Source organism: Miscanthus floridulus, chromosome 8 (assembly GCF_019320115.1).
Source record: "Miscanthus floridulus cultivar M001 chromosome 8, ASM1932011v1, whole genome shotgun sequence".
Classification (NCBI taxonomy): Eukaryota; Viridiplantae; Streptophyta; class Magnoliopsida; order Poales; family Poaceae; genus Miscanthus; species Miscanthus floridulus.
This window is the reverse complement of record NC_089587.1, coordinates 38801568-38823614: the sequence shown is the minus strand read 5'-3', so window position 1 is coordinate 38823614 and position 22047 is coordinate 38801568.

Here is a 22047-nt window from a genome sequence, read left to right as displayed (position 1 = left end):
GTCAAATGTTTTGAAAACCTTGCTCCTATTTCAAAATGCTATGCGAAAAGATGCTTCAAACCCTTGTTTGTGTCCTTGAAAATTTTGAGAAAAGTTCTTTTCTTTCAAACATCGTTTTCCCAAAAGAAAAAGAAGGATTTATGAAAACCTATTTTCAAAGTTACTTCGAAATTCCTTGCAAATTGATAAAAGTTTTTGGTTTTCAAAAATTAAAAAACCAACTTCAAAAGGGATTTTGTTTTCAAAAGAAAACTATTTCAAGTTGCTTTCCTATCTTGCAAAAGGGATTTCATATCAAAATAAAAACTACTTCCAAAATTGTCTTTGTTCCAAAAATCTTTGTTCAAAGACAGAGAGTTTCCCAAATGACATTTGAACTCGCTTTATAGAAATTTTGGTGCATGAAAATGTTTTCAACTGGTGTTTAAACTTGCTTTCCAAAAACCTTGGATTACAAAAACAAATTGATTTCAAAATAAATTTCGAACTCGGTTCGCGTGAGTTTCAAAAGCTCTTTTGAGAAACGACCCCTCTTCAAAAACCAATTTGATCTTGCAAAAATTATTTTCACCCCGATTAAAATGCAAATGACTTTCTACATTCAAAAGGGTTTTATGCAAACTACTTTCCAAAAAGCTCTTCTTTTAAAATCTTTCTCAAAAAAGCTCCTTTGCAAAACCTGATGCATGAATGCATGTTGGACATCCGGTAAAAGCCATCAACCTTAGATAAACCCATATAGCCATCCTTCAAGAGTAGTAACCCCTAAATCTCGAGGATGAGATTCCTATAAGGGGGGTGGACTGTAACAACCAGGGTTTCATGCATCCAAAAGTACGAACCTTTTAAAAAATTTCCTACAATGTATGAATTGTGGTATCAACTGAATAATGATAATGTGATAGCTTGGTCCTCGTTGACGGTAGTTAATATTCATCATAAACCATCAATATAACTTCCATAAATGGCTAAAATGGATCACCACTGTAGACTTAGGGGTTTAAACTGATAAATTCCATGAGTTTTGGTGAATCTGTGTTGTTAGTAGGATTTAATTAGAAAACCATCATGGAGGACCTATTTGTCAAAGAAAATCACGGAATTCCACTACGTAAACAACGTGGGAAGACTCTAGAAGAATCCAGAAGGCAAATCACTGAAGCGGGGCCCGAGTCGCTGACAAGTGGGGCCAACAGGCCCTACCTGTAGGCCAGCCATCCTATGGGGTCCTCCTGGCAGTCCCTCGTCGTTATGTCAGTTCTCCACCGCCTTAAGGATTGCATCTCCACCGTTTATTCAAGTCGGTTTGATCCAAGGGCTCAGGATTGATGCTCTGGCCTATATATACCTGCCTGCACCCCCCTCCAGGGCATCCATGCATTTGATCCTAAGAGCCTAAGGGCTAGAAACCCTAATCCATATCTCTACCAGGATCAGAGCTAGCAATCAAGAGAAGATTAGTCCTCAATTGGATCTAGTCTTGTATTAGAGATAGAGAGATAGAGTGAGAGGAAAGAGTTTCGAAGGAGTCCCGGCCTGTCGGTGCTCTCTCTACGGCTTGTACCCTGGTGGAATCAAGTTCTTCTTGAGCCTGCTTCTGAGATTTCTCTGGTAATCGACTTCTAACTCAAGTAAGCATCTTGTTCATATTGTTCTTCAGGTTTGCGACTCTCTTTTGAGTACTTTGATCCTTATAGCTCCTGGGTTAAATAGTATTCATAGTGTAAGTGTGGTGCTTAGAATCGATTACTCGTGGATGTACCTTACTTTTTGGATCGGTGGTAGCTCACGAGGGTGACTCTTATAGCCTCGTTGAATCCTTTGTAGTCGACCTCCCGTTAGTAGGCCTAGCAGGACCTTGTTACTATAGAAGACATACTCTACCTATGTTTTATCTAGTAATATCCCTAGAATTAAACAATAGAAGATAAAGCTTACCGAAGTTAGAACTAGAAGACCTTAGTCGTCTCCTCTATGCTCCTTTTATCTAGCCTTGATTGTGAAGTTGGGTTAAGTTAGATTTGGTTATTCTCACACATGTTTCCTCGAGTTTGTTATAAAACTGGGTACTCCTGGTGAAGTGCCATATTGGTATAATTTCCGTGCGCTTATGGATTACTCTGTGTGCATTAATTTATACCAACAAGCATTTCTGGCGCCGTTGCCAGGGAAATGGTTGCTGAGTTAACTTCGAGCCTAGCTTATCCTTGTATCATTATTCTTTTTTCTTTCTTCTTTACCATGGATCTAGAATCCACCTCTATCTACCAATATGGTGCACCCACGAGTGGGCGCCTACAGCCGCAAGAGTCTTCAAAGCCTATTCTAACACATGGCTATGAGATGCGCCCGTGTTTAATTAACATGGTTCAGGATTGACCCTTTTCGGGTGAAGATGATGAAAACCCCTATTCCCACCTAAATGAGTTTGAACAGACATGTGCATGCTTGTGCATTGCAGGCATGTCAGATAAAACCTTACAATGGAAGCTTTTTCCCTTCTCTTTGACAGGAAAAGCTAAACGTTGGTACAATCTCACTATAGGGAGTAGACAAGGAGATTGGGAAGTCCTGTGTTCTAGCTTTTGCTTGCAATTCTTTCCCATCTCTAGAGTAGTCAGCCTTTGTTTAGAAATTCTATCTTTTAAACAAAAAGAAAAAGAGACCCTAGGCATGGCTTAGGAATGCTTTAATACTCTTATTAATACCGGCCCTGACCTTGCCATTCAAGACCCCATTCTTCTTCAACACTTTTATATGGGTCTTGATAGAAAGACCTCGAAGCATCTTAATACAGCCTCAGGAGGTTCGTTCTTGCATGTCTCCGCCAATTCAGGGAGAAGCATTCTTACCAAAATCTTAGAAAACACCCCTGAAGAAGTAGAAAAGAAGTTGTTAGAGGATGAATCCCACATAGCTGAATAGGAATCCTTACCAGACCCATCACCAACTTTAGCTATCCCAAATTCCGAACCACCGGAAAAGAAGGAAACTCCAATTTTGGATTTCATGCTTGAATTTGAGGATGAACTTTTTGACGAATATGGAAACACCTCGAATTACCATACCATGAGGAGACCCCAGAAGTCTAGGAAATCATCATTGCATGAAGAACCATTAGGCCCTTCTAAGGAAGCTTTTCTTAAAAAGACTACGAAAGAGCTAGTATCTATTATAAGCAATAAATGATTGAAGAATCAGGGCTTTCCTCTAATGTGATTTGCTTAGATTAACCTTATATATCCATTCGTTGCCAAATTAATAAAGCTCCTTTCGATGCCCTTTATAATCCAGTTGTGGGTGTTAATATCATGTCTGCATCTTTTGCTCATAATTTATTAAAACACATGTCATTAACCCCAACAACAAAGTTATTGAAAAGTCTTTCGGGACACATTCTCCCAAGTTTGGGAATTCTGTATGTCCTTCCTATTTAGGTAAAAGGAACTAAGGTTCATTTAAGCTTCTATATCTTTGATATTATGGAGTTCGACCTATTGATAGGACAACCAATTGAAAGACTTATCCAAGAAGGACGAACAAGGAAGTTAAATATAAGGCTTGGGAAAAACTTTAAGCTTTGTATACCCATTACTCATTCTCTAAATGCTAAGAGTGAGCCAATTCCCGAAGAAGACCCAATGAAAGAGGTTAAGGTTGCATCTCTTGATGACTTGATTGAACCCAACTTTGAAGATGATGTCCAGTTCTTCATCGAAGAGGAAGAAGAAAATCCTATGGAGTCCGAACCTCTAAAAGATTTGCTAGAACCACCTAAGCCCACCATTGAGCTTAAACCCATGCCTTCTGGTCTTAGATATACTTTTCTCAATAATGATCAGGATTCTCCTATGAACATAAGTGATAAACACTCTTAGGAAGAATCCCTATGTTTGCTAACTGTCTTATAAAAGCATCGTTCTGCTTTTGGCTACTCACTCCAAGACCTTAAGAGAATTAGCCCTACTCTTTGCACCCATCGCATCCCTACAAATCCTAACTTTATACCTTCTAGAGAGGCCCAACATAGGCTTAACAATGCGATGAGAGAGGTTGTTAAGAAAGAGGTTTTGAAACTCTTACATGACGGGATCATCTATCCTATACCGCACAGTGAGTGGGTAAGTCATGTTCAAGTTGTGCCTAAAAAGGAAGGCATGACTGTTGTTAAAAATGAAAAGAATGAATTAATCCCCCAAAGAACCATCATTGGATGGCGGATGTGTATTGACTACAGAAAACTTAACAAGGCAACAAAGAAAGATCACTTTCTGTTGCCCTTCATTGTTGAAATGTTGGAGCGACTGGCAAATCACTCTTTCTTCTGTTTCCTTGATGGGTATTCAAGTTATCACCAGATTTTGATCCATCTAGATGACCAAAGCAAAACCACCTTTACATGTCCATATGGGACCATAGAATGTCTTTTGGATTATGTAATGCTCTAGCTTCTTTCTAAAGATGCATGATGTCTATATTTTCTAATATCATTGAACAAATCATAGAAGTTTTCATGGATGACTTTTCTATGTATGGAAAAACTTTTGATGATTGTCTTGAAAATTTAGACGATATTTTGCAAAGATGTGAGGAAAAGCACTTAGTCCATAATTGGAAAAAATGTCATTTCATGATTAGAGAAGGCATAGTGCTTGGACACTTGGTGTCCGAAAGAGGGATTGAGGTAGATAGAGCTAAAATTGAAGTAATTGAATAGTTGCTTCCTCACATAAATATCAGAGGGATCCGCAATTTTCTTGGTCTTGCGGGGTTTTACCATCACTTTATAAAAGATTTTTCACATATTGCTAGACCGCTTACAAATCTTTTGGCTAAAGATATTCCCTTTGAATTTGATGATGCATGCTTAAAATCTTTTAATATTATTAAGAAAACACTCATCTCTGCACCAATCATTCAACCCCCTGATTGGTCGCTACCTTTTGAAATTATGTGTGATACTAGTAATTATGCTGTGGGGGCAGTTTTGGGACAAACTAAAGATAAGAAGCATCATGCAATTGCTTATGCTAGTAAAACTCTGACAGGATCTCAACTTAATTGTGCAACAACTGAAAAAGAACTCCTGGCTATTGTTTTTGCTATTGACAAGTTTAGATCTTACTTAGTAGGAGCCAAGGTAATTGTTTACACTGATCATGCTGCTTTGAAATACTTGCTCACTAAGAAAGATGCTAAACCTAGACTTATAAGATGGCTTTTGTTACTCCAAGGATTTGATTTAGAAATAAAAGATAAAAAGGGAGTAGAAAATTCTGTTACCGATCATTTGTCTAGAATGCAGTTTGAGAAATCATAGGAACTGCCTATCAATGATTCACTGTGGGACAACATGCTCTTCAAGGTCACGAAATCCGACCCCTGATATGCAAACATTGTCAACTTTATGGTTGTAGGTTATGTACCGCCAAGGGAGAACAAAAGGAAGCTTATCTACGAAAGTCGTCTCCACATATGGGATGAACCGTACCTCTTCAGAGTTTGCTCTGACGGCCTACTCAGGAGATGTGTACCGGTAGAGGAAGGCATCAAGATCATCGAATGATGCCACTCATCACCATATGGAGGGCACTATGGCGCATTCCGCACTCATTCGAAGATCTAGCAAAGTGAATTTTTCTGACCAACCATGTATAAAGATATGAAATACTTCATTAGGAGGTGTGGAGCATGTCAGAGGCACGGAAATATCAATTCGAGAGATGCCATGCCACTCACCAACAACCTCCAGATAGAGTTCTTCGATGTCTGGGGAATCGACTACATGGGACCTTTTTCGAAGTCAAAGAACTGTGAATACATCTTGGTGGCAGTTGACTATGTCTCCAAGTGGGTTGAAGCCTTGCCATGTAGAGCTGTTGATGCTAAGAACTCCAAGAAGATGTTTGAAGAGACAATATTTCCAAGATTCAAAGTTCTAAGGATGGTGATTAGTGATGAACTCACTTCACTGATAAGAATTTTCACAACTACTTGTCAAGACATGGGATCTGTCACAATGTCGCTACTCAATACCACCCTCAGACAAGTGGCCAAGCAGAAACATCAAATAAACAAATTAAGAATATTCTACACAAGACAGTCAATGAGATGGGGACTACATGGAAGGATAGAGTACTCGATGCACTATGGACTTATAGAACGACATATAAAACACCACTAGGGATGTCACCATACCAACTTGTCTATGGAAAGACCTGTCATCTACCTGTTGAGCTAGAATTCAAGGCTCACTAGACCATCAAGCGATGAAACATGGACTTTGAAACCACAGGAACCAAGAGGAAGATGCAACTCTCTGAGCTAGATAAATGGTGTGAAAAAGCATATCATAACACCAAGATATATAAGGAGAGAATGAAGAGATGGCTTTACAAGAGGATCAATGTTGACGGTAGTTAACAACCACTATAAACCGTCAATAAAACATGTATAAGGGCATAATTGTGATCACCAACAAAGGTCTAGGGGTTTAAACTAACAAATTTCATGAGTTTTGGTGAATTTTTTTTCTATAGGGTTTATCTAGAAAACCATCAAGGCAGACCTACATATCAGAATTAATCGTGCTTATCCACCATGAAAAGGGCACCAAAAGGTTCTAGAGGACACCACACTAAAGCAGGAGCTAAGGGGGTTAGCCCCACCTACAAGTCGCCCGGCCCCTAGGCCCACCTATCAGCCTCCATTTTGCAATGTTGGTTCTCCACCACCTCCTAGGTTGCATCTACGCCATCCTTTAAGTCAGTTTGATCCAAGGGCTCATGTTGGACACTCTGGCCTATATATATTAGCCCCTGCCCCTCCCTCAACAGATCCCTAGAACCCTATTTTATATCTTCAAGATCAGAGCCAACAATCAAAAGAAGATTAGTCCTTCATAGGATCTAGTCTTATAAATAGAATAGTGAGATAGAGAGTGAGGGAAGAGTTTGGAAGAGGTGCCGGCTTGTCGATGCTCACTCTACGACTTGTACCTTAGCGGATCCAAGTTCTACTTGAGCTTGCTTCTGAGGATTCTCTGGTAATCAACTTCTAATTCAAGTAAGCATCGTGTTTATATTGCTCATCAGGTTCACAACTCTTTGAGTGCTTTAATCTATAGGACACTCTATGTTAAAGTAGTAATTGTAGGTGTAAGCGTGGTACTTAGACCGGGTTACTTGTGGGTGTACCCTACATTCCGGATCGGTGGTAGCTCGCGAGGGTGACTCTTATAGCCTTGTTGAATCATCTATAGTCCACCTCCCGTTTGTAGGCCTAGTAGGATTTAGTTATTATAGGAAACATACTCTGCTTGTGCTTCCCTTAGTAATATCCCCATTTGAACAATAGAAGACATTGCTTACCCAAGTTAGAACTAGAGAACCTTAGTTATCCTCTCTACACTCCTATTATCCTAACCTTGTTGCTACCCCTAGTTAAGTTAGACCATAGTTAGTCTCACATGTTTCCCTATGGATACGATACTTGGAAATACCTTCGGGTGAAAGCTACAGCAGTATTCGTGTGCTTGTGGATTTATTTGTGTGCGTTAAAATATACCAACAAGCTTTCTGGTGCCGTTGCCGGGGAAACGGTTGCTAAATTAACTACAAGCCTAGCTTAACCTTTTATCTTTTTATTCTTTCTTTTGTTTTAATTTTTTGTTTAGCATGGATTCCACTCCTATCTATCAATATGCTAAACCCACAAGTGCAAGCCTAAAGCCACCAGAATCCTCATACTCTATCATAGCACCTGGTTATGAGCTACGCCTATATTTAATGAAACTGATTCAGGACAAATCCTTCTCGGGAGAAGGTGATAAAAACCCATACTCACACCTATGGGAGTTTGAACAGACATGTGCATGCTTGCGTATCGCTGGCATGTCTAACAAAACCTTAAGATGGAAGTTGTTTCCGTTCTCTTTGACGGGAAGTGCTAAACAATGGTACAGTCTAACCGTAGGAAGTATGCAAGAAGATTGGGAAATATTATGCTCTAAATTTTGTTTGTGTTTCTTTCCCACCTCTAAAGTAGTTAGCCTTCGGAAAGAGGTTCGAAGTTTTAGATAACTAGAAGAAGAATCCCTTGGTACATCGTGGGATCATTTTAATGAACTCATCATCACTGGCCCGGACCTTGCCATTCAAGACCATGTACTTCAACATTTTTACATGGGTCTTAGCAAGGATTCTAGGGAATCCCTTGATGCAGCCTCTAGAGGAGCTTTTCTTCATTTATCTACTAGTGAAGCAAGGTCTATGCTTGATAGAATTAGTGGAAGGACTCACTGCACTAGCATTCATTATGAACTCCTCGAGGAAGAGAAGGAATCATCTCCCAAACAAGAAGAGAAAGTTTTGATAGCCAAATCACAACCACTCCGATCCCAAGATTAGGCTATCAATTCTGAACCACCAATACCCCAAAATCCCCCAAAAGAAGAAGGAATTCCACCTTTGGAAATCCCTGTTAAGATTAAGGATGATCTCTTTGGTGCTGATTTTGGGAGACCATTAAATTCTCATATGAGACCTTCAAGCAAATATAATTCAAATCCTCTCAAGAATGGATCTTTTAGAAAGTGTCCTTATTTCCATGTGGGACATTAGGAAGAATTCAAGGAAGGCATGTCTAGTGATGCCATAGAAGGAGAGCCAAGCCATTTAGAAGCCAATCCTATCTTCTCCCCTTCTATACCCACATTAGATGTCTTATTTGAACCCATCCTTAACCCCGATGATCCCTCTTATGCTCTTTCTCCCAAGTCTTATGATGACCCTAGAAATCCATTAAGACAACCAAAGTATAGGAATCATGAAGACCGCAAGGATGACTAAGAAGAACAACGACAATGGCTAGAATGTATTAAGAATTGACTACAATGTATTAAGAATTCATATGTCATTGCTAATGATTGGATGGACAAGGACGAAGCCTTATGGGTAGAACCCAAACTTGGCCTAGATTCAAATAGTGAGCTTGAATCAATATCTTTAATAAACATGACTCAGCCAAGTTTGGAGGAAGCCTTAGACAAGATCACCCCAAGAGTCTCCAATCCAAGGAAAATATTGCACATTCATGAAGAAACATCCTTGGAGCTTGAAAAGGAAGATGACATCGATGAGCATGGAAGCTATTTCATGAACACCTTATCAAATCTATACTCATATGAAAAATCTCCTGAATCAATTGGTCTCTCCAACATTTCCACACACAAGATCTTCAACCCCCTCGTACTCTCTGTTCATAAAATTGTTGAAAGGGTGGTTGTAGATGCATATGCTTATCATAAATATTGCAAATCTCATTGGCATGAATCTTGAGATAGGCAACCCAAGATTTGTGTTGGAGGGGAAACCACTTCACCAATTAGAAACACAATTCAAAAGTTTCCTAAGGAAGAGCTGTTGTCCTAAAATAAGCACTTTTGGGAGATAACATGAGCTTTTTTTCCGCAATCCCCTTGTGAAGTGAGCATAGAAATATAATTCTGAACATATTCCTTTGGGTATTTCTATCACTAACCATTTCAAGTTTGAAGCAAAAAGAATGAACGATGATGACTCAAGGTATTGTCGATGTTTCACCACCGATAGCCTGCCACGGGGGTACCCAGGGCAGTATGTTCGGGCTTCGGCGTATGCCGAACTCGATGGTTAACGCAAGAGACAGCCGATTTATCCTGGTTCAGGCCCTCGATCGTAGATCGAGTAATAACCCTACGTCCAGTCGGCCTTAGCCTTTGCGTTGGGTTGATTGTCAAGAGTTGTGTCGTACAATTCTCCTCTCTCTGCCTTAGGAGCCCTGCCCTCCTTTATATAGTCAGGAGGCCAGAGTCCTAGTCGGTTTACAATGAGGTTTCCTGGTAGGATTACTTAATAGTTCTACCACTAAGATTACATGGAAAGAATCCTAGTTGGACTAGATCTTCTTTCTCCTTTGCGGGGTATCCTGTGGGTCCCGCATCGACAAGCCCCCGAGCACTTCATGGTTGAGCTCTGAAAGTCTCGCTTTGCTCTTTCAAGTCTTGTTGAGTAGGAACAAAATGTCATCCGAGTGCTTTCTGGAGCGAAACCTTGTAGTGCTTCTTGGGATCTTCGAGTGGTGAGTGCTTTTTTGAAAAAAGTACATCCATCTGGTTGTAGCCCCCGAGCCTCTTGCTAATTGGAACAAGGAGCTGGAGGATCTTGTCTTGAAGTTGCTCTGATTGTTCGTTGAAGTTTTATGAAAAAAGAACTTGAATATGGCTTGTTCCGGGTTTTTTTTTGTCGTAATGTCTTGAAGTGGTCTGCGTTGAGTAAGTCTTTTGGTGACGTGCGCTTTTTCGAAGAAAAAGTGCACTCACTGAGTGTAGCCCCCGAGCCTCTTGCTATTTGGAACAAAAAGTTGGAGGGTCTTGATCCTTTATGTTGCTTTAAAATTTGTGTTCTGAAGTAGTTTCCGAGACTTGGATTATTTTATCATCCGAGTAGTTACGCGGCAAGCAGCTTCCGAGCTTATGTCCGGGTTCTTTTTGGTTGGGTGCAATTTTTCGTAAAAATTGCACTCACTGAGTGTAGCCCCCGAGCCTCTTGCTTTTGCTTTGCAAAAGTTGGAGGGTCCAGATTCTTGTCTTCAAAAAATTCTGTGGTTATGTATCCTGCTTTCTCCGAGTTCTTCTCTTTTAGAAAAGGGGTTGGATGAAGAGTCTTGATGTGTCTTGTATTCTTGGTCCTTTGTCTTTGGTTCCGAGCCTCCGGGAGTAGTTGAAAATGAAAGCCAAGCTCCCTAGCTTAGTGTTGATTAAGCTATGATGTTGGCCGAGCCCCCGAGCGTATATCCGTGTTGTTTTGTTCAGGAAGAACCCGGATGCGAGGTGTTGGCGTATTCTTTTGATAGTCTGCTGTTGTCAGATGTAGTTGTGTGGTGGTGGTTGAGTGTAAATGCCTTTTGTTCACGGGTTGTACTGTGCTGGTATATTCTTTCGAATATGCCCGTCTTCGAGTACTGTTTCTTCTCGCCTGAGCCATCCATTATTGAGTCATGTCTTTTCGCTGTGTCCTTTGCTAGGCTTATTTCGTTGGTACTCCTGGTCCATGTGCGCCGATCCTTTGGCCTATAAATACTGTCTCGGGGTGCTTGTTTTCATTCATTGGACATTCTGTTGAGACCTTCGCGGTTGCGAACATGGTAGTTTGTGAAGTAGAGCAGCCCCCGGGCGTATTTTGTAGTTCCTATGTGTCTTGTCGTAGCTGGAGGAAGTCTTGTGATAGGGATTAGAGGTAGGCTAATCCCGCGATAGCATTGTGCCAGGATGTACGTGGTGGTAGTTGGAGGAAGTCTTGTGATGTGGGCTTCGTTCCTTCATCCGGCAGTTCTGGGTTGATCCTCGTCGCCTGTCTTGAGACCGTCCGGTGTAGATCAACACCATATCCAGCATCACATCGGTCTTGGGTAGACAGATGCCCGCCGGCCTTCTCTGCTCCATGTTGCCCTGCCGTGCTGCCGATTTCCGCCTTGGATGCACTGCGTTCGTCCTTTGAAGAAAACAGTGTAGCTGATGGCGGTCTGTCCTTCCGAGTAGCAATTTGGGACACGTAGTCGTTCCAGAGCCTAGTCGTGCCCGTGTTCCTCTTTGCTACTTTGCTTTTCGTGGTGCCGAGTTCGTTGGGTCTTGTAGGGTTTGTAATCTTCTATTTTTGAAGTCGCTTGTAATGTAACGAATCTTGTCTTCTTAGTTGTCTTTGACTTTTCTGTTGTGATCCCTGTCGTTCATGAGACTACCGAGTTCTTTCTTACATAACCGGGTTCTTTTGTCCCTCATGAGGTAGTCCTTTCTTTCTTCTTGGTTCGACGAGTTGTTCTTGTAGTTATCTGATAACCCTGCTGTGGTGCTGTGCGGATAAGTCTAAAATCTGCCCGTTGGTTTGTACCGTTGTGTGGATTCGTGCCCTCCGTCGTTTTAGCTACATCGGTAAATGGGCCGTTGCGTTTCCACGCTGTGCTTTAACGGGCCTTATGGGCCGTTTGTATCACTGAGAAATCTATTTAAAGACCTTTTATCTTCCTTTCCCTTGTCGCCCAGCTCTTGCCTTTAAACCCTAGTTCTCAGAAACCCGCCGCCGTCATTGTCGTCATTGCCCGAGCGCCATCATTTTAGCTTCGTCCTCCTTAGCGCCTTTTTTGCTCCCGCCAGTTCATGGGAAAGAAGAAGACCGCAAGCAAGTCTCAGGCGACCTTCGTGGACGAGGAGTCATCCCTGTCTTTGATTGAAAACCTGGAGTTCGTGGCCATGAGGGCAGCTCAGAAGGTTTGGCCTGCTCCAACAACCAGCGAAGACCAGCTGTGCGAGCTCGTTAGTGATGGCTTGATCCAAAGCAAAGTCATCGCTGAATGGAGAGTTCCGGGCGAGCATCGGGTTCCGGCCCCGGGTCCTAGTGAGATTGTCCTTTTTGTTTCTTTTGTCCGCGCTGGACTTTGTCTTCCTGCTTCCGCCTTCCTTCATCAGTTTCTTGGCTATTTCGGGGTTAGTCTGAACCATCTAACCCCCAATGCTGTTCTCCATCTTTCTATTTTTGTTCACCTTTGTGAAGCCTTCCTTGGGATCCCTCCTTCTCTCTCTCTCTTTCGCTTTTTCTTTCGCCTAAAACCTCAACCCCGCCGTGAGGAAACCAGTGCCCTCGGCGGTTGCGGGATTCAGTTTCGCCAGGGTCTCAAAATCAAGTTTTTTGATTACGACCTGGTCGATTCTGTCAAAGATTGGCGTGCCGAGTGGTTCTACGCTGCCAATTTGATCCCTTCTCTTGTCGTTCACTCCGGATCCGGTCCTGTGGTGAATGACTGATGGGACAAGAAGCTTGAGTCACCTGCTGAGATTCAAGCGATCTAGCCACTCCTTGATAGGATTAGCATGCTGAAACAGCAGGGTTTGACCGGCTTTGGTATTGTTTCAAGTTTCCTTCGTCGCCGGGTTTAGCCCCTGAAAGAGCGGGAACATCTCGGCTTTGAGTATTCTGGGGCCGAGGATCCTTCGCGCATGGTCCCAGCTCTTGAGCTGACCGATGAGGAGGTACTCGAGCGTCTCCAAAAAATGCTGAAAGGAGTGAGCGTCATTCCTCCTGCCGTCCCTGAGTACTCAGCCAACAACCCGCCCCCAGCTGTGAGCTGTCTATCCTCTTTTTTCTTTTTATTTGAGTTCCTTATGTACTCTTTCTGCGTCCGTTCTTGCTTAGTTTTTCCTTGTCTTGGTGTTTTGTCTTTTTTCGTAGGTGCTTGGGTGGAACTTTGTTGATCCGATCCGCCTTGATGTTCTCCCTGCTGTGGCGGAGGCTGGGGATCATCTAGCCGGTACTTCTGTAATTAGTAAGTCTCGAACTTTTACAGCCCTTCCTGGGGTTTCTTTCAGATTTGATGATGTATATGAAGAGTGTGTTCCTCGTCTAGTCCCTCGCGGTCCTCGCAGCGTCCCGAAGAGGGGGCGAATGGACGGGTCTTCATCTGGCTTGCCTGTCTCCAAGAAGCCTCGCAAACCAAGTACTCCTTCAGGTACTCCAGTTGTTGCTAGCATGCTCTTAGGTGAGCACATTTAGTACTCTTTGTTCTTTTATTTTCATGTTTCTCTCTTGAACCGAGTACTTTTCATCTCTTTTTCAGCAGGTGCTCTGGTTTCGCTGGCTGAGGAAGAAGAGGATGATGAAGTTCCCCTTATCATGCGGCGGTGAGTTGTTTTTCATATTCTTGTCGCGTTGAATTTTTCCTCTTTGTTTTTAATTTTAGTCTTGAACTTTTTTTTTGAAGTAATCGGAGGTCGGGTGTGAGTTCTTCTGAGGCTCTCGCGCCGACTTCTTCCGAAGCTCCGGGGTCGAGTTCTTTGGTTTCCTCTTCCCCGAGTTGTACTGCTCCTCCGGTGCGGAGTTCTTCCGCGGCTCCAGCTCCGGCTTCTTCCGTGGCTCCGTTGTCAGCTGTCCCGCTCCCGTCGCTGGGTGGCGGGGACGTCTTCGCCGTCGTGGTTCCCCCTGCGAGGCCTTCTCTTGGCTTCGCGAAGAAAAAAGTAGTCGGGTGAGTAGATTCCTGCTTCATCTTTTTGGCTTTTATCTTCCTTCCTCTGGTTCTTATTGATGCTTCCTTTTGTCACTTTTCAGTGTTTCGTCTTCTCTAATTTCTCCATCAACTTCTTCTCTGTTTCCCGCCGTGCCAACGAATCCTGAGCCTCGAGACTCACAACATTCTGTTGATGAAATCGCGGCGGGGGCTTCAGAGCTTCCTGGCGGAGTTGCGGGCTTGGTCGCTCCGGAGGTGACTGTGGCCGTCGCTCCGGGTTCTTCTGGGGGTTTGGCTCCAGCTTCCCTGGAGGTTGCTCTGGTCGCTCCTGCTTTGCCCCAGCCGGCTTCTCTTTCCCCTTCTTTTTCCTCCGGTGGCCCCTCCCTGTCCGATGACGTGGTGCAACAGTTCGATGCCACTCATCGGTTATCGGAGCTTACCGCAGCCTGGGGGAGCTTGTCGACCCTCGCGACTTCTTTTGGTGAAAAGCTCCAGGTAAGTTTTACTGCCACTTCTCTTTTGCCTGCTTGTTTTTCTTCTATCCTTACGCCTTGTTTCTCTTTGCTTCTTTCTGCTCAGTCTTTTTCTCGTGATCATTCTGGCTTCTTTTTCTCATCTGAAAATGAGAGGAAGTTGTCTTCGGAGGTGGACGCTCTGAAAGCCGATCTTGACCTTCTCCGGGTTGAGTTGGAGACGGAGTGTCAATTGCACCAAAAGGAGGAGAAAGCCCTTCGCGCTCGGGTTGTGGAGACGGAGAAACAGAGAGATGCTGCGGTGGAGTCTGCGAAGAATGAATGCAAAGGTGCCGCGGGTTCTGCCTGTTTCTTCTTGTATTTTGACTTGTTTTCCCGCTGACTTGTTCTTGGGTGTCCTGTCTAGCTCTCCGAGTTGAGAAGCAGCAGCTCTCGGAGAGTATTGATGAAATGAAGGCTCTTGTCCGTTCTAGTCACAATAAAGCTGAGGAGGTAATTACTCATGCTGAGGAAGAACTCGCCCTTGCTAGGCTGATTAGGCGCGGAGCTGACAGAGATCTTGTGCAGGCCCAAAAAACTATTGAAAACTTGTCCGGGAAGCTGGCGACGGCTACTGAGAATTGGAATGCTTTGTGGAAATCTTTTCGTTCAGTAGCCGATGTCCTTCGGACTCCGGCGGATGACGGGCAATCTTGGGCGCAGTTCATTCCCCGGATTCCAACTCGTTTCCAAGAGTTCGCGAAGAGGTGTGCCCAAGTATGTACCAAAAATGTGCTGGCCCAGGTCCGGGTTCTTGCTCCAGAGGCGCCTCTCTCCAAGATAGCGGAAGAAGCTGAAAGCCAAGAATATCTTGACGCCGTTGAAAAGATGGAGCCTGAGGTCGAAGATCTAGCCAGTAGGGTTGTAGATAGCCTAAGTATTGATATTTCTTTTTCTGATGACAATGCCTAACTCGATTGAGCATCTTCTTGTAATATTACACTCCTTTTTAAATGAAGATTCTTTATTTTTGTTGATGTATTCTTTGCCTGGGTGCGGTTGAAGTTATTTGACTTGCTGAGTACCTTGTCCTGTTCCTGTCTCTGCTCCGTAAAACAACTCTGCGCGTTATTCTGACGAGGCCCCTCGATTTGTCGAGTACTTTTCTTTTCTTTCTCCCTTGTGATCCGTCGAGTGCTTTGCGTTAACAACCTTTCGCCTGCGCTATGTGAAATGACTCGGTATAGGATGTTGCCTTGATAAACTTTGGCATCCGAGAGCTTTCTTGAGTGGCACTCGTTCTTTTCTGAAGAAAAAAGTATTCCTTTTCCTATCTGGATGTAGCCCCCGAGCCTCTTGCTTTTCGGAACGAAGTGCTGGAGGGTCTTTTGAAGTTGAATTTCGGTCGACTTGTTTCAGGTGTTAGCTTTTAGCTACCCTCATCGGCGGGCTCAAGCATCCTTTCAGCTATTTTGCATTCGGCCGGGACGCTCAGGCATGTTTTCAGCCATTTTGCTTTTTGTTTCGGGTGTTAGCTTTTAGCTACCCTCATCGGCGGGCTCAAGCATCTTTTCAGCTATTTTGCTCTCGGCCGGGACGCTCAGGCATGTTTTCAGCCATTTTGCTTTTTGTTTCGGGTGTTAGCTTTTAGCTACCCTCATCGGCGGGCTCAAGCATCTTTTCAGCTATTTTGCTCTCGGCCGGAACGCTCAGGCATGTTTTCAGCCATTTTGCTTTTTGTTTCGGGTGTTAGCTTTTAGCTACCCTCATCGGCGGGCTCAAGCGTTTTTTCAGCTATTTTGCTCTCGGCCGGGATGCTCAGGCATGTTTTCAGCCATTTTGCTTTTTGTTTCGGGTGTTAGCTTTTAGCTACCCTCATCGGCGGGCTCAAGTGTTTTTTCAGCTATTTTGCTCTCGGCCGGGATGCTCAGGCATGTTTTCAGCCATTTTGCTTTTTGTTTCGGGTGTTAGCTTTTAGCTACCCTCATCGGCGGGCTTAAGCATTTTTTCAGCTATTTTGCTCTCGGCCGGAATGCTTAGGCATGTTTTCAGCCATTTTGCTTTTTGTTTCGGGTGTTAGCTTTTAGCTACCCTCATCGGCGGGCTCAAGCGTTTTTTCAGCTATTTTGCTCTCGGCCGGAATGCTCAGGCATGTTTTCAGCCATTTTGCTTTTTGTTTCATGAAAACAACTCGTTGGAAGTCATGACAAGACATGCTGTGGATGAATATCATCTTTATTGATCATGAGTATAAACTAATACATATGTTTTTGAAGAGTATTGTCTTTCGTTGATTGTGAACGTAGGTCCCTTGTGGCTTGCATGTCTGTTTTTTCCTGAGTTGTTTTTACGCATGGAATCTTCTTAGCTGGCTGATGTGCCATGTATTGCTGACTTCCTTTCCATCTTCGGTCATTAACTTGTATGTGCCGGGTCCGGTGACTTTTGTGATAATGAACGGGCCTTCCCAAGGACTGAGTAGCTTATGTCGTCCATCAGTCTTTTGTATCCTTCTTAGCACTACTCTCCAACTTGTAGTGATCGAGATTGGGTATTCTTGTTGTAGTGCCGTCTTAAACCTTGTAGGTATCTAACTGATTGGAGGGTAGCGTTTATTCTGACTTCTTCTGAGCTGTCGAGTTCTAATCTTCTTGTGTGTTCTGCTTCTCCTTCATCATATTGTTCTATTTTTGGGGATGTCCAGATCAAGTCGGCGGGTAGTACGGCCTCTGACCCGTAAACTAGGAAGAAAGGTGAGTGGCCTGTTGCTCTGCTTATTTGAGTTCGTAGCCCCCACACTACTTTCGGTAGTTCTTCAATCCATTTGGACCCATAGTCCACCAGTTCTTCATATAACCTTGGTTTTAATCCGGCTAGTATGAGTCCATTAGCCCTTTCTACTTGTCCGTTGGCTTCTGGATGTGCAACAGACGCATAGTCTATACTGAAACCACAGTCTTGTGCCCAGCTCCAGAACTCTGTAGCTGTGAAGGGGGAGCCTAGATCTGTGATGATTCGATTGGGCATGCCGAAGCGGTGCATAATGTCTTGGATGAACTCGACTGCTTTGGTTGCGCTGTATTTCGCGAGTGGTTTGTACTCAATCCACTTGGTGAACTTGTCGATTGCCACAAAGATGTACTCGAAGCCGCCTTTTGCTTTTTTTAGGGGTCCTACTTGATCTAGCCCCCAGCAGGAAAAAGGCCAAGCAGGTGGGATGCAGATAAGATTGTGAGCTGATACATGGGCTTGTCTTGCAAACATTTGGCAACCTTTGCATTTTCTGACAAGTTCTTCTGCGTCTTTCAAAGCGGTTGGCCAGTAGAATCCGGTGCGAAATGCTTTGCCAACCAGTGTCCTTGAGGCGGCATGATTTCCACAGTAACCTGAGTGTATTTCATCTAGGATCTCTTTACCCTCTTCAAATGAGACACACTTTAGGAGTACTCCTGATGATGCTGCTCTTCTGTAAAGTTTATCTCCTACTAGAACGTAGTTTTTGCTTCTGCGAACAACTTGGGTGGCTTCTGCCTTATCTGCTGGTAGTTTGTTTTCTTTGATATAGTCAATGAAAACTTGGGTCCATGAAGTGTTGATTATCAGGATTTGAACGCCTTTAGCCTGGATTTCTTGTGTTGTTTCACCGGGTTGTTTGATAGAGGGAACTGATAGCTCTTCTATGAATACGCCAGGTGGAACCTTTGCTCTGTCTGATCCAAGCTTGGCGAGGACATCTGCTGCAATGTTAGAATCGCGTAGGACGTGTAAAATTTCTAATCCTTGGAAGTGTTTTTCAAGTTTCCGTATTTCAGCACAATAAGCACCCATGTTTTCTTTGGTGCAGTCCCAATCTTTGTTGACTTGGTTGATGACCACTGCTGAATCGCCGTATACGAGTAATCTTTTTATTCCGAGGGTAATCGCGACTCGTAGCCCGTGGATGAGGGCTTCATATTCTGCTTCGTTATTTGTAGCTTGCCATAATATCTGAAGGACGTACTTGAGTTGTTTTCCTTCTGGAGAAATGAGGAGAACACCTGCACTAGCCCCGCCTAGTTTGAGTGAACCATCAAAGTACATCTTCCAGTGGTCAAGGATTGTATCTGATAAAGGCTGTTGAATCTCTGTCCATTCGGCCACGAAATCGGCGAGGGCTTGAGATTTTATTGCTTTCCGTGGGGTGAAATTGATGTCAAGAGCTCCGATTTTGACTGCCCATTTGGATATGCGTCCCGTGGCATCTTTATTGCGTAGGATGTCTCAGAGTGGAAAGTCCGTCACCACGGTAATCTTGTGGCTTTCGAAATAGTGGCGAAGCTTCCGTGAGGTGATGAGTAGAGCGTAGAGTAGTTTTTGTACATGCGGGTACCGGATTTTGGATTCTGACAGCACTTCGCTGATGTAGTATACGGGACGTTGCACTTTATACACGCGCCCTTGTTCTTCTCTTTCTATGACTATTGCTGTGCTGATTACGGTAGGAGTTGCCGCAATATATAGCATCATATCTTCATCTTTCTTTGGAGGTGTTAGGATAGGCGACGAAGTGAGGTATTCTTTTAGTTTTTTGAAAGCTTCGTCGGCCTCTATTGTCCACTCGAACTTGTCTGTCTTCTTTAGTAGTTTGAAGAAAGGTAACCCCTTTTCGCCGAGTCTTGATATGAACCGGTTGAGGGCCGCCATGCATCCTGTTAGTTTCTGCACATCTTTGACACTTCTAGGTGGGCCCATCTCTGTTATAGCTCGAATTTGCTTGGTGCTGGCTTCGATCCCGCGCTGACTGACCAAAAATCCGAGTAGTTGTCCTGAGGGAACCCCAAATACACACTTATTTGGGTTCAATTTCCATCTCCATTTCTTTAAGTTTTCGAAGGTTTGCCTTAAATCTTCAATTAGAGTGTCTGGGTTCTTTGTTTTCACCACCACATCGTCCACGTATGCCTCCACATTTTCACCGATTTGATTCCCAAGGCAAGTCTGGATAGCTCTTTGGTACGTGGCGCCAGCGTTCTTTAGTCCAAACGACATGGTCTTGTAGCAGTAGGTACCGAACGGGGTGATGAAAGATGTCTTGCTCTGGTCTTCTTCTTTTAGTGCGATCTGATGATATCCTGAATAGCAATCAAGAAAAGATAATAGCGCAGATCCTGCTGTCGAGTCAACTATCTGGTCAATGCGTGGTAGCCCGAATGGATCTTTTGGGCAATGTTTGTTGAGATCTGTGTAATCGACGCACATGCGCCACTCGTCCGTGTTTTTCTTCTGTACAAGGACTGGGTTTGCTAGCCAATCTGGGTGTAGGATTTCCCTGATGAATCCGGCTGCCATCAGTTTTGTTATTTCCTTTTTAATTGCTGCCTTCTTGTCGGGTGAGAATCGTCGTAGCCGTTGTTTTACAGGTTTGGAGCTTTTGTTAACATCAATTCTGTGCTCAGCCAACTCTCTTGGGACCCCTGACATGTCGGCTGGCTTCCAAGCGAAGATATCTTTGTTGTCCCAAAGAAAGTTGGTGAGCGCGAGTTCCTATTTTGCCGAGAGGTGAGCGCTGATAGTCGCTGTCTTGGAGGTGTCGCCTGTGCCTAAGTCGATTTGCTTGACGTCGGCTTCTTTTGGTGGTGCGATGATACTGGGTTTTTTAGCTGGTATTTCTAATTCTTCTTGGCTTGCTTCTGCAGCGATTGCGGCTATTTCTTTTCTTCCATTGTCGGCTTGCGCTTTAGCTGCGATTTGGATTGCCTGAACGTCGCAGTCAAAAGCGCGCTTTAAATCGCTTCGAAGAGAAAGTATACCGTTGGGTCCTGGCATCTTAAGCAGTAGGTACGGATAATGTGGTATTGCCATGAATTTGGCCAGTGCTGGACGTCCGAGGATTGCATGATATGACGAATCGAAGTCGGCGACTTCAAATTTGATAAACTCTGTTCGGTAGTTTGAAGGAGTTCCAAAAGTAACAGGCAAAGTAATTTGTCCGAGTGGCATGGCTGCTTTGCCGGGTACTATTCCGTAAAAAGGCGTGCTTGTTGGCGTAATCATCCCGGCGAGTTGTAGTCCCATTTTCCTTAGAGTTTCTGAAAAGATGATGTTGAGTCCAGCTCCTCCATCGATTAGTACTTTGGTGACGGTCATACCAGCAATAGTCGGATCTAGAACCAGTGGGTAATGGCCTGCGTTCCCCACGCTAGTCCATTGGTCTTCTCTGGTAAATTGGATAGGATACTGTGACCAATTGAGGTATCTTGGTGTAGCCGGTTCTGCCGTCATAATGGTCCGTAGTGCTAGTTTTTCTTGATGTTTGCTTCTGCAATCCGGAGCCCCTGAGAAAATCACTGCTACCGTTCCCCTGGGTTTTTGGAATCCTTTGTCCTCATGGTTGTCTTCTTCTCTTTTCTGATTGTCTTCTTTGGTGTTTTCCTTACTATCTTTTCTTGTGTATCGATCGTTGAAAGTGTAGCAATTTCCGATGGTGTGCCTCCCGCCAGGGTGTAATGGGCAACGTATGCTTTCAATGTCATCATATCTTCTGGGTTTGGGAAACTTCTTAGACTTGTCAGCCATTGCCACAGTATTGTCTGGTCTACGTTTTCTTTCTGGATGTCTGCTATTTCGGTGATTTCGCTTGTCTGAGTTGTCCTGGTTGCTTCTGTCCGGGAACCTTTCTCGTGTTTTTTCTTCTGCAGTAATCATCTTTTCTACTGTACGTCTGAATTCTTCATTGTTTCTCAGATTTTCTTTGCAGAAGTCTTGGAATTGCCACCTAGCCATGATTCCGTGAGAGAAAGCTTGAATTACTTCTCGTTCGGTTATGTCATGCACTTGAGCTCGTAGTTCGCCGAATCGTCGATAGTAGTTTCTGAGACTTTCGCCCCCCTTTTGCTTGAGTCCTTTTAGTTCCGCATGAGTGATTGGATGTGTGATGATTCCTGCAAAATTCTCACAAAAAGCTCTTTGCAAATCCTCCCAATTTCTGATAGATCCTGGGTTCAGTTTGTCGAACCACTGGAGAGGCATGGCTTCCAGTGCCATAGGAAAGAACAGGGTTTTGATATCGTCGTCTCCTCTGGCTAGTTCAATTGATTGTGAATATATTCTGAGCCATTGCCTTGGTTCAGTTTTGCCATCATACTTGGAGTGGTTAGACGGTTTGAATTTGTGAGGTAATCGTACCAATGCAAGCCTGTTCGCGAAACAGGGGAATCTGTCGGGTGTCTTGGTTTCTTTGAATTCGGATTCGGCACCTTCTTCTGGCCAACTGTCGTTTTTATGGGAATAATCTCGCGAGGTTGTCTGGGTAGGTACCCTACTCCTAGTCTTCCTTGGTTGTTCAAATCGGTGGCCTTGATTATGTTCCTTCCTACTTCCTCCGTCGTGGCTTCCACCCGGCCCAAGTCTTTCGAAAGCGGATTTTCTTTGATTTTGATCTTCTTGCCTGCGGGTTGTTGATCTGGCGGGTAGTCTTGATCGAGCTCTCTCTTCATGCGTTCTCGGGATCGTTGATCGGAGCAAGTCTTGGAGCTGTTCATACTTCTCACCGGGATGTGAAGTTGTTCCGAGTTCTTCTAAT